The sequence below is a fragment of the Mastomys coucha genome, chromosome X (genome assembly GCF_008632895.1).
Source record: "Mastomys coucha isolate ucsf_1 chromosome X, UCSF_Mcou_1, whole genome shotgun sequence".
NCBI classification, from domain to species: Eukaryota; Metazoa; Chordata; class Mammalia; order Rodentia; family Muridae; genus Mastomys; species Mastomys coucha.
The window spans coordinates 105177531-105189470 of NC_045030.1; the positions used below are offsets into that span (position 1 = coordinate 105177531).

Sequence of the window (11940 nt, forward strand, 5' to 3'; positions counted from 1 at the left end):
TGACCGCCTTCCACCACCAGCATGGTGCCCTGCATCTGCACGGCCGCCAGTTCCAGCGGCGTGCAGCCCGCCTTTGTCCGCAACAGCTGCCTTACGCCCGGGCCACCCTCTGCGTGCTGCTGCAGCTGTCTTGCCAGCGGCAGCTGCAGGGCCCTAGGGCCACCGGAGGACAGCAACTCGGACGCCAGAGGCGCCATGCTGCGCCACCGCCACTTTCCCCGCCAACTCTGACCAAGGACAAGAATTTTTTATCCTCTCCTCCTTCCAGGTTATCTACAAACTATTCTGAGTCCATTATCACTGCTCATGTTTAGTGTCCTTGCCTGCTTACTCTTTTCCTAACTAGCGATCTATTTATCTACGTTAATACTCTACAGACTAGCATCTCAATGATGCAGCTTCAAGTACTGAATGCCTTCTTTTAAAATTTTAATTTCTTTTTCAAGCATTTGTCTTTTTTTTCTGTTTGATTTATTCTTCATTCCTATATTGTATCCTGACCACAGTTTCCCCTCCCTCCTCTGTTTCCGTTGAGATAGGGCAGACCTCCCAGTGATCTCAACCAAACATGGTATAACAAGTTACAATAAGACAGGCACATCTACTCATATTAAGTAAGGCTGGGTGAGACAATACAGTAGGAGACAGAAGGCCTCAACAGCAGGCAAAAGATTCAGAAACAGCCCCGACTCCCATTGTTTGGACTCCCACAAGCATACCAAAGCTACACAACCATAATATATGTGGAGAGGTCTTAGGTCAGACCCATGTGGGTTTCCTGGTTGTCAGTTCAGTCTCTGTAAATCGTTATGAGCCCAGGTGAGTTGATTGTGTTTTTTCTTGTGGTGTCCTTGACCCCTCTGGATGCAACAATCTTTCCTCTCTGCCTTCTGAGGGGTTCCCCGAGTTCTTCCTAATGTTTGCCTGTGGGTCTCTGCATCTGTTTCCATCAGTTACTGCATGGAACCTCTCTGATGATGGTTATGCTAGGTTCCTGTCTCTGAGGTCTCTAAATATAGCAGAGTAGAAGGAAATATTTCATTGACTTTTTTTTTTTTGCCAGTCGTGTTTGCCTCTATCTAAGATCTCTGGACTATCCAACCTTTGGTTCCTGGCTCTCCAGGCACTGTCAAGCACAGGATCCTTGTTGTTGCATGGGTACTAATGTGTACCAGTCATTGGTTGGCCATTCCCAGAAGTTCTGTGCCATCTTTACCTTAGCACATCTTGTAGGCATAGCAAATTGTGTGTTGAAGCTTTTGTGGCTGGATTGGTATCCCAGTATCTCCACTGGAACCTTGCTTGTCTGGTTATGGAAAGGTGGCTGTTCAGTCTCCATATCCCTCATTACTAGGTGTCTTTGCTATGGAAGGCTGGCAATTCAGTCTCCATATCCCTCATTTGCATTCTTCTACATGCTGACATCCAGTTAGACAAGCACCATTTGTGGAAAATGCCTTCTTTTTTTTCAGTATGTATTTCTGGCTTCCTTATCAAAAGTCAAATGTCCCTAGGTATGTGGATTTATGTATAGATCTTCAGTTTGATTCCATTGATCAACTTCTCTGTTTTTATGCTGATACCATGATTTTTTTTTTAATACTAAAACACTGTAGTTCAACTTAACATCATGGATGGTGATGTCTCCAGCAGCTCTTTTATTGCTCAGAATTGTTTTAACTTACCTGTGGTGCTTTTTTTCCCATATGAAGTTGAGAATTGTCATTTTAAGGTCTGTAAAGAATTATGTTGGATTTGGATAGAGATTACATTGAATGCGTAAATTCTTTTTAATAGGACGTCCATTTTTACTATGTTAATCCTACCAATCTATGAGCATGGGGCACCTTTCCATCTTTTGATATTTTCTTCAGTTTCTTTCTTCAAAGACTTGATATTCTTGTCATGCAGGTCTTTCACTTGCTTGGTTAGAGTTACACCAATATCTTTTATATTATTTTTGTCTATTGTGAAGGGTGCTGTTTTCCTGATTTCTTTCTAAGTTTGTTGTTTGTATATAGGAGGGATACTGATTTTTTAAAAATTAATCTTAATCCAGCCACTTCACTGAAGGTGTTTTATCAGTTGTAGTAGTTCTCTAGTAGACTTTTGGGGGTTACTTATGTATACCATCCTGCCATCCTTGTGTAGAGATACTTTGACTTCTTCCTTTCCAATTTATATTACCTTGATCTCCTCTTATTTTATTTATTATTATTTTATTGCTGTAGTAATAATTAATTCCTTGCTTTTTTGAGAATTTCATATATGACCACTATATTTACATAATTTCCTCCTCTCCCTCCCTACCTCCAACTCCTTCTATGGACTTCCACTCTTCCATAATTATTGTTACACACAGAGAGACATACAGACAGAATACTGAGTTCATTTAGCATTGTTTGTTTGTATACATACCTGTTTGCAGCTGACTGCCTAGGATTGGATAAGCTATCAGGTCCCTCTTCCATAGAGAATACTGATTCTCCCTTTTTCAGCACCCATTGATTTCTTCTAACTCTTCATCTGGGGGCTGGGCCTTGTGAAATTTCCCCTACCCCCTTTTATTTTTATTTTTTATTTTTTTGGCACATCAGTGATGTCATTATACAGGTCTTACTTAGGCTAACATATTGATGATATTTCATGCATATACCATTCATGTCACATCTAGAAGACACTATTTAGCAGCAGGTATTCTGGTCTTATGGCTTTTAAAGTCTTTTTGCCTCCCTCTTCTGTAATGTTTCCTGGGTCTTAAATGTAGAGATTGTTTTCTAGACATGCGGTTGAGCATTCTACAGTTAATTATTCTTTGTACTGACCAGTTATTGATCTCTGTAGTAGGCCCTGCCTTTTCCAAAAAGAAGTTTATCTGATAAGAGGTGAGAACCTCCTGTGCTTATAAATGACATGGCTAAATAGAACACTATAGAAAAAAATACATTTCACTTGTCATTGTTTCCTATTCCTGCTGAAAAGTCAACAGTTTCTGGAGGAAAATTTCTCCAAAACAAGTACATCAGTTTAATAACAATATATAGTCATTAGTGGCATATAAAGCCCCAGTCTTCTCCTGTGAAGATGGCATATTCTGTGGGTACCAGTCAAGATACTTCACCAGCCATTCTTCCTGTTTCCCAAATGTGCTAGCAACAACATAGCCATGGTGTGAAAGACAGAGGTTGTTGTACTTACATTCTCTTTTTTACACTTACATTTTTTCCCCATTTCCTCTTAGGGCTTCAGAATTGGGAATCCTTAATAGATTTTGGAAGGTAGGAGGAAGATGGCATCCATTTTGTAACATAAAATCATTGGCTATTTGCTGGCTCTATTGAGCCTCTAGATAGCTCTAGGAAAGAGTCCCGCCTGAGTTAAGGATACCTTTATTGCCAGTCTCAGAGTCATTTACAACAGACACTGTAAACCAATGCAATAGGTTCACATTTTGGTGAATGCAATGCCAAAATCAAGCATAGCTAGAAAATAAAAGAGTGGATTAAAAAATATCTATTTCATGGCATAGGTAAGGATAGTACAGGAGTTTTATTAAAGGCAATGACATTTTTGAATGATGACAACATGGCAATTATATTTAGGGAGCTTATAAAAACATATAGGGACATACTTCAGATATACATTCCTGAACATGTTCAAATTAAGGTTATGGTTCAAAAAAGAAAGATGTCAGACACATTTTAGGTAATGATTAGTGTACATTTGAAAGGTTAAAAAAAATGGCAGTAAAGGACATGCTGTACTCAGCTTTGCCTCAAAATGCCTGCCTCATTTGTAGTCAATAATGTGAGCTTCAGCCTAGCCTCTGCACTTCCAGATTTTTTTTCTTGAGATTATAATCTTTTTATCATCTTCTCTTCCCAATGCCTACCCCCATGGAATTCAAGCAATTGTACTAATCACAGAAACAACGTTGTAGGCACTGTTTAGTCTCTACCATTGTATGAATCAAATTATTGTAATAAGTATCCTACTGGCTCTCCTCAGATTTAGCTAGCTATGGGAAGGGAAGTCCATAAATCCATAGACACCAACTCCCATACTGGTCTACCTGTTATGAACTATCCAATCAATCCAGAGCTCATACTGGCCAAATAATTCCTTTATGTTTTACCACTATTGTTTTTTTCCTAATAGCATGCCAAGAGCAGACACTAGACGACTATGACAGGTCCTAAAAATCTGAGTCTGGTGACATTATACATAGTAGTCAGTTCTACATCACTTACTCTGCTATGCTTAGCCTTTCTCATGGAAAATGTAATAAAGACTTATGCCACATTTTTCTCTTTTTCTAGATCTATATTGACATTTATGTGGCCCTTTGAAGTATATTATACCATTTTCCCTTGGGAATTGAAAGTAACTAACTTTTTTTTTTTTTTTTTTTTTTGGTTTTTCTCTCTGTCCTGGAACTTCTCCCCTCTGCCTCTCAAGTGCTGGGCTTAAAGGCATGCGCCACCACTGCCCTGCTGAAAGTAACTAACTTTTATTCCCAAGACATTTGTATCTATCACCTTTCTGAAATATCTGGTTAAAAATATTGGATACATTTTAAAAGGGCATAATTGTAGTCAAATGTAGGGGAACTTGCACAAGACTGGATTTTTTCTGCTACTCAAGGTGATGTTGTCTATTCAGCATGATTGTTTTCATTCATTTTCAAGATACATGTTACAATACTAAATTTCTTGCTAATTTCTATATCTATCTCATGAGAAGTAGCCCTGGATCACAAGTGTAAATGTTTGATGGGAAGATTGACATCAGTTTAAATCCTCATCGCTATATTGCTGAGAAAGGGAAAATTACAGTTCTATGAGGATTTCCAGTGATGATAAGCCATAATAAAATCATACTGAAAAGACCTCTGCCTTTACAGGTTTTGCTCTCCATGGCTTACAGTGACAGAACACTGTACTGACGATGTCATTCATGACCAAATAATGGGCCCTGGGAGAGGGTACCCCTGAATTCAGTGTCTGTCCAACTCAGTGAGCAGAGATGTTTTTAAGGAAGCTGTGTGGACTTTTTCCTTCCCAACCACTGGATGTCAATACCAAGTTTTACAACTCAGACTACGATGACCTATTTCTTGAAGTCCATATTCAAAATATTTCACTTCCAGCTGTGTTTATACAACATGTTTCTTTGGAGCTACCTGAAATGTATACCCACACATCGTTAAATACTCTCGACTTGAGTGAAGAAGAAAACCGTAACTTTGGAACCAGAATCTTTTTGCAGGCAACAGAAGGATGCTCCTACCTGTACCACCTGCAGGTCAAGGAAGAATATTTGGAAACAGAAAGAACTTCTAGTGGCCCAAAGAAAATGGGAATGTTAAAAATTGTGTGGAAAAGAGATCTTAGTGAGATGGCAAAGCTATTCACAGTCCCACTTGAAAGAGAACCGGAAGAGTTTGGAGAACTAAAGCTATCTTTGGAGAAAATTCCACATACTGTACTCGTAGAAGAACCATTTCAAATGACCTGCAAGATAACAAATTGCTCCGATAAGAAAATGAACCTGATCGTAAAAATGCACAATACATCTTCTGTTCACTGGTTTGGACGTTCAGGAAGCTACCTTGGCAATCTGACTCCAGATTCATCTATTTCATTTACCCTGACACTAATGTGCTTACAGCCAGGGCTGAGAAGAATTTCTGGCTTACAGATACTGGACACAGTATTAAGGAAGAAATATTGCTATGATGAAACTGCAAATGTCTGTGTAGTGCTTTCCAAGGACAAAATGGAAAGCTAAAGAAAAATCCAATGTGATAGTTCTCAAGAGTTTTCACAGAAAAAAAATTATAAAAAGTTCTTTCAGCCAAAATCTAATCAACTAACAAGTGTAAGGAAAGATAATTTCTCTTGAGACTTTGGTTGCCTTTCAAAATTAAACAATCGCTGATTCAAAAAACCAATCTGCCAGTGTTCAATGTCGATTTTGATTTGGAGTGGGAGGTAATGTCTGATACTCACTTTCCTCTCTCTCCCCCACTTAGAAGGTATCTTTTGAGGATGTGTCATTTGGGATTGAGTAGAGGGAATGCACGTAATGTGAAATTTTCCTTCCTTCTTCATTTCTGATTTCCATGCTGTATTTTTTTACTTGATGTCCTGTGTCTTATTAAAGCATTTTCCTGTGTGAACTGATATTTGAATTGATGTTCCTATGGGAGGAAAGACAAAGGAAGGCCATATTTCATGTCTTGCTGATATGACCCTGATGTAAATTAATACACTTTTTAGTGTAGTATATTAGTTATAGTTTTAAGTAATGCAGATTTTCTTGACAAAGTTTATTGTGTGCTGGAATTAAAGACAATTTAGACAGTGACAAGGAACTCCTTGTAGACATGGGCTATAGAAAATTCATGAAATTCTGGTAGGTTGCTTTTTGTTTACTTGCTTTTTGGACCAGTCATTGACAATTATCCCAGCCTGCGGGGTTCAGTTATTTGGGGGATCAAGGGGGACCATGCCTGTGGGGAAGAATGGGTGAGAGAGAGGAGGAGACCCTTCAAAGGTTTGTCAAGGTCTACTTTACTTAGAGCAAGCTGCTCAATATACACTTTACAAAAAACGGAAAAGGGGAGGGGCAGAGAACAATGAGTTCACTCCAGGGTTGTCCATCTGACGGATGTTGGCAGGGGGTCTGGAACATTTAGTCTTGGTATACTGCCTCTTGGTAAACAGGCACAGGATGTTTTTAGCCAAGGTGAATGTCAGGCAGTTCTCAGGCTAGTTGAGGGGCAGGGGGTCGGGTGGCCATGCCTTGGCTCCCAACATCTCCCCCTCTCTAGTATAGAAATGAGGCAGGTGGAGGGTCTGTCTTAGGCTATGAGGTATTTGTCCACAGCCAATCTTGTCCGCAGGTAAAGAGAACCCTGTGTCTTAGGCTATGAGAGTTGCATCCTCGGCACCACCCCGGTTGACTGATACGCACACAGGCCCACGGCCTGAGGGTCGTAACCACCGGATTAATCTTATAAGGGGTGGTGGGCACCCGAGGAATGGCCTCTCAATAATCCCATCATAGAGGTCTGATGATTGTTAGGTCAGTGGGCTGGGCATGTGGTACCTCAATAAACTCGTCATTGGCATCTGCTCCACAGCTCACAGAAACATAAAGGTCCCGGGCCTCTTAGCCTTGAGAAACGTAGCATGCTTGCATTTGAGTCTGTTGTCTCGGTGGGTGGATCCACAGGTGGGTCTTGGGTTTCCAGGCGATGATAATGGATGGCCATCAGTTTGTTCATAGCACTATCTATCTGATTTTTGACAAAAGAGGTCAGTTTGGAAAAGACCCAGGGACCGAAGGAAAGGAGGAGGAGGAGCCCTACTAAGGGTCCCAAAAGGCTAGGGAGAAGAGTGAATAGCCAGGGGGAGGTGGAAAACCAATTTTGATACCAAGATTTTTGCTTCTATTATGCTTCTTTTCTTCTAGGCTAATTCTAACCTTTTCTATACTATCTTGAACCAAGCCGGTTTTGTCGGAATAGAAGCAACATTCTTCTTTGAGGGCCACACAGAGCCCTCCCTCCTGTAAGAACACTAGGTCAAGACCTGGTCTATTTTGCAACACCACCTCGGACAGGGAGGTCAGGGAATCTTTTAGATTTTGTAAGCCTTTTTTGCAGTTCCCGTATATCTCGGTCTATGGTGAGATTAAGTTGGGGATATTGTTGTTGGGAAGTGACCAAGGAGGCAATACTGGTCCCCGCACCTGAGTTCCCAGAACAAGAATCACTGCTAAGGTCACCATGGACATGGGCCCTCTTTTGTCTCGGGGCAAGTTAGTGCCTCTTTCCCAAAACCACAGAAGATCCTCCACATGGTGAATCATTAACTTTGGGAGGAGTTGGACCAAAACACAATAATGTTTATTAGTTAAAAAGAGTTGGGTAACTATATAGGTAGTGAGTCCAGTAGAACATGCCAAGTACGTACCATTAGGTGCCCCAAGATATTGAAAGGTGGTACTCACAACAATAGTCTGATTGCAAACCTCTAGTAAGGCCTGTGGGGGGAGCATGGATGGTCCTGAAAGGCACAAACCTCGACCTGTCACCTGGCTCAGCGTGAACTAATGAGTTTGTCTTTGTACTCCGGGAATGAGCTTGTTTGATATAAACTCAAAAGTTTGAAAATAACATTAACTTGAAGATGTCTCAGGCACTTTAGTTGCAAATTAGCAACGTTTAGGCCCAAGGCTTGGCCTCTAGGTATAGAGGGAAGCCGTTGTAGACTCCCAGAAAAAGGTGGAGTCCATTTCAGCCAAGCAAGCTTTGCTGGCCAGTAAAAATGTTCAGCCAATATTCTTGGCAATAAAAACATGCTTATAAAAAGATTTTGTGTCTGTATCCACTTGACTAATTAATATATTAGGCAGCCATTGTGTTCTAACACAAACAAAGCCCCTTCCGCAGATTAAGGTGGGGTTAAGAATAAATGTGTTAGTAAGTGGAGTGACACGCCATTCCATCATGGCATAAAAATTGAAAATGCATGGATGACAATGGCAATCCGCAGCAGACTGACCTTTTAGCATCAGACTGCAAATATATATATATATATATATATTTAGAACAAGTAAAAGCAAAATATGCCTTTTAAAAATAAGCAAAAAGAGAGGCATGCCTTAATACAGGCAGAAAATGAAATATGCTTTTCAAAACAAACATGAAACAAAATGTTTTGGAGTGGAGTGCATATTCTCCCTCCTTTTAATATTAAAATTTTAAATTTTCAAAGTGTGAAGTGCACATTGAGTAAATATTGTCTCTGAGAATTACAAATTATTTCAGTAATATGGGTAACATTAAACTGTTGACAAAATATCTAAAATGCTTGACTATAATAGTCAATTTTATAATTTGTTTTAATCTGATTAGGAACATTGAATATAGGAATATAATATAGGCAATAAGCAATTAATATTTTGTTTATGTTAAGGTAATAGCAGCTTGAAAGCCCAAGAAGGTAATAGCAGCTTGAAAGCCCAAGAAGGATTAGTCACATGTGTCTATTTTACTTTTAATTTTGAAATCAAAATTATATTTTAAAAATGTCTAAATATCATAAGCAATAGATAGCTCAGATATACATATGTACCCATATATCAATATACGAATTAAGACTTAATTTTAATACTTGACAAATAGAAACTAGAGCACACAATTTGAGTATTTGTGCTGACACGAGGGGAAAATCATGAGACTAAAACATGTGACTTATATATAAAATTTTTCATAAAAGGGATAAAGAGTTAATATATTGTTATGGGGTGTATACATAAGTCTATAGGAAATATGTATGTAAACGAATTAAAACAATTTGTTTACTTTGGAGAAATATCAATTTCTGTCTAAAAATCTTTACTAATAAGCCAAATATCAATTAATATTTTATAATAACCAATTTAGTTGCTCTATGAGGAAATAGATGTCTTTTTAGGTTTTAATACCTTTATGAATTTATCATATATTTTTTCATTAATATATAACAGCTTCATAATAGAATATTAAACTTTATTTAGTGTAGGGAGCGGTGGAGCTGGAGAGACATTCGCCATGGCAAGATGGCGCCTACTTCCGCTGTCGACTCCTAGTAAACAACTGTTTGCGCATGTGTGTAGAGTGAAAAGACGCCGAGTCACGGCCCATTCTGGGGCGTTACGTAGGGTAATGAGCGAACAGCTAATCATAGGCAGACACGCCACACTGTGGGCAGACACGCCGCACTGTGGTGTATATAAGCAGTGCGGATTATTGGCTCGACCCTTTTTTTCCCTCTGGATGAGGGCAATAAACGTTGCTGCAGAAGGAACCTAGTGTCCGCGTGTCTTCTTGCTGGTGAGATGACTGCGTGGGCTACAATTTAGAATATGAGAGAAGTTGCATTTATATTAATGCTCTCTTTTGCCAAGAAATCGTTGTGGGCAAAAAACTAAATATGATTGTAATTGAGCACGATAGACAACAAGTGATAAACCCCTTTTTCTTTTTGATGTATCTGAGGCTTTAATAGTTTACTTACTCTGAGAAATTCAAAGTTTTAGCTTCTCGAACTCAGCAGATACAAAGAAATTATATATATGTCTTTTAGCCATATTCAAAGGCAACATTATTTAATGAATACCAATACGTTAGAAATAGCATCTTTCCATAAAATTACTAGGATGTAGAGGGAAAAACAGCCTAAAATATTTAATACTTCTACATGAAAAGCCAGATTGCAATGTTTTATAAGTTTCATGACTTCATTGATTCTTCATGAGTCTCAAGTTTAAAATTACTTTGAACCACACTTGGATAGCTCTGTAATAATGTTGTTTTTAAAAGCATTGCTAGTAACGAAACGAAACTCCACTTGAGTGTCTCTGAACAATTTTCAGGGCACAAACCTTTTTGAAACAAATTATCAAGAACTTGTTTGACATCAAATACATTTTTACTTATATCTCTTTACCAATTTGAAATTTTGTTTTTACCACTCTTATCTAATCAAGTTTGTAATTAAAGATGGCCCATATTGACCACAGCTGTTTTTTAACTTTTACCATCTTTGTCTTAATTTTTTAAGTAATATTAAGCTATAACCATAATTTTTAGAAGGTAAAACCAAATTATAAACAATTATATTCTTAGAGTCAATATTAAGAAACATTATATTTATTACAAGGTTTTTCTAGTGTCTCCCTGCTTTTAAACTGTACTTAGCCCCACCCTGGGTTATTGTGAGAATGCCTTATAGAGAATCACATCTAGTCATTTAGAAATGCCAAGGTGAGTGGGGTATGGCGGGGTGCTCACCTTTAGTCCCAATTCCTGGGAGGCCATGGCAGGACTGTCTCAAGTTTGAGATCAGCCTAAGCCACACAAGTGAATGCCAGGCCAGAGGTGTGCATGCCTGTAATATTACCACTTAGGAGGTAGAGGCAAGAGAACTGCTAGATTGTGGCCAGCCTGGGCTGTTGAGTGGGGCCCAATCTCAAAAATGCTTTTAAAAACCAGATGGAGAGCATACCCATCTAGACAACTTTCATCCAAACAGAATTAGACCGTGATTGAAAAAGAAAAATCAGAGAGGATACAAGGTTGTTATGTTGGAATACAACGTTTTGTATACTTGATGATCATCTACTATAATCTCATCTTATTCATGAAAGTGAAACACAGACTTGTGTTCATAGTTGGCCTATAAGAATATTTAAGTCATTTTATTCTCACCTCCAGGTTTTCTTTTTATTACCTACCCTCTCTGCCTTTTCCCAAAGCAAGGTCCTTCACTGTACCCCAACTGGCTGGGAGCTATATAGCTCAGAATGGCTCTAAAATTGAAAGTTTCCTACCTCATCCTCCTGAGCACTGGGACTATAGGCATGTGGCACTACATATGGCTCATACATCACTCTAATCATATCATAAATTGGAACCTTACTTCCTACTCACTTTTAGATTTCTAAATGTATTAATTTGTATGTATATAAATCTATAAAATGTTAGCACAGAAACAGACATATATTAAACAGTAAATTAAAGGTATAAAACTTAAATTTAGTTTCATTAGCCTAAATTAACTTTTATGTCACACTGCAATAAGAATATATATGTTATACAATGTCTATTCCCTGACTCTAAAAATCATTAATTTGGTTTTGTCATTAATCCTGACATTTAAACAATGTTGTAGACATACAACCATATAGTAAGTGATCTTTTAAGACTAGCATTTTTTCATTTACTATAATTGCACAAGGCTCATCATATTAGCATATGTTTCTTTCCACTACATAGTAGTAGTCCACAGTAAGAATGGTTTGTTGAGCCACTCACTGCAGAACTATTATTATTATTACTATTATTATTATTTATTTTGTTATTTATATATATATATATATATATAT

At 38.4% G+C, this 11940-nt stretch overlaps 1 long non-coding RNA gene and 1 pseudogene across 1 annotated transcript in view; one reads left to right on the forward strand and one right to left on the reverse strand.

The window, feature by feature from the left end:
* Nucleotides 1–5953, forward strand: part of LOC116087853 — a 28457-nt pseudogene extending 22504 nt beyond the window's left edge.
* Nucleotides 5954–6347: 394 nt separating this feature from the next.
* The window catches only part of LOC116087891, a 118079-nt gene continuing 112486 nt past the window's right edge, over nt 6348–11940 (reverse strand). The window contains exon 3 of the long non-coding RNA XR_004117685.1: nt 6348–7303. This is a non-coding gene — a long non-coding RNA (uncharacterized LOC116087891). The remainder of the gene's footprint in view (nt 7304–11940) is intronic.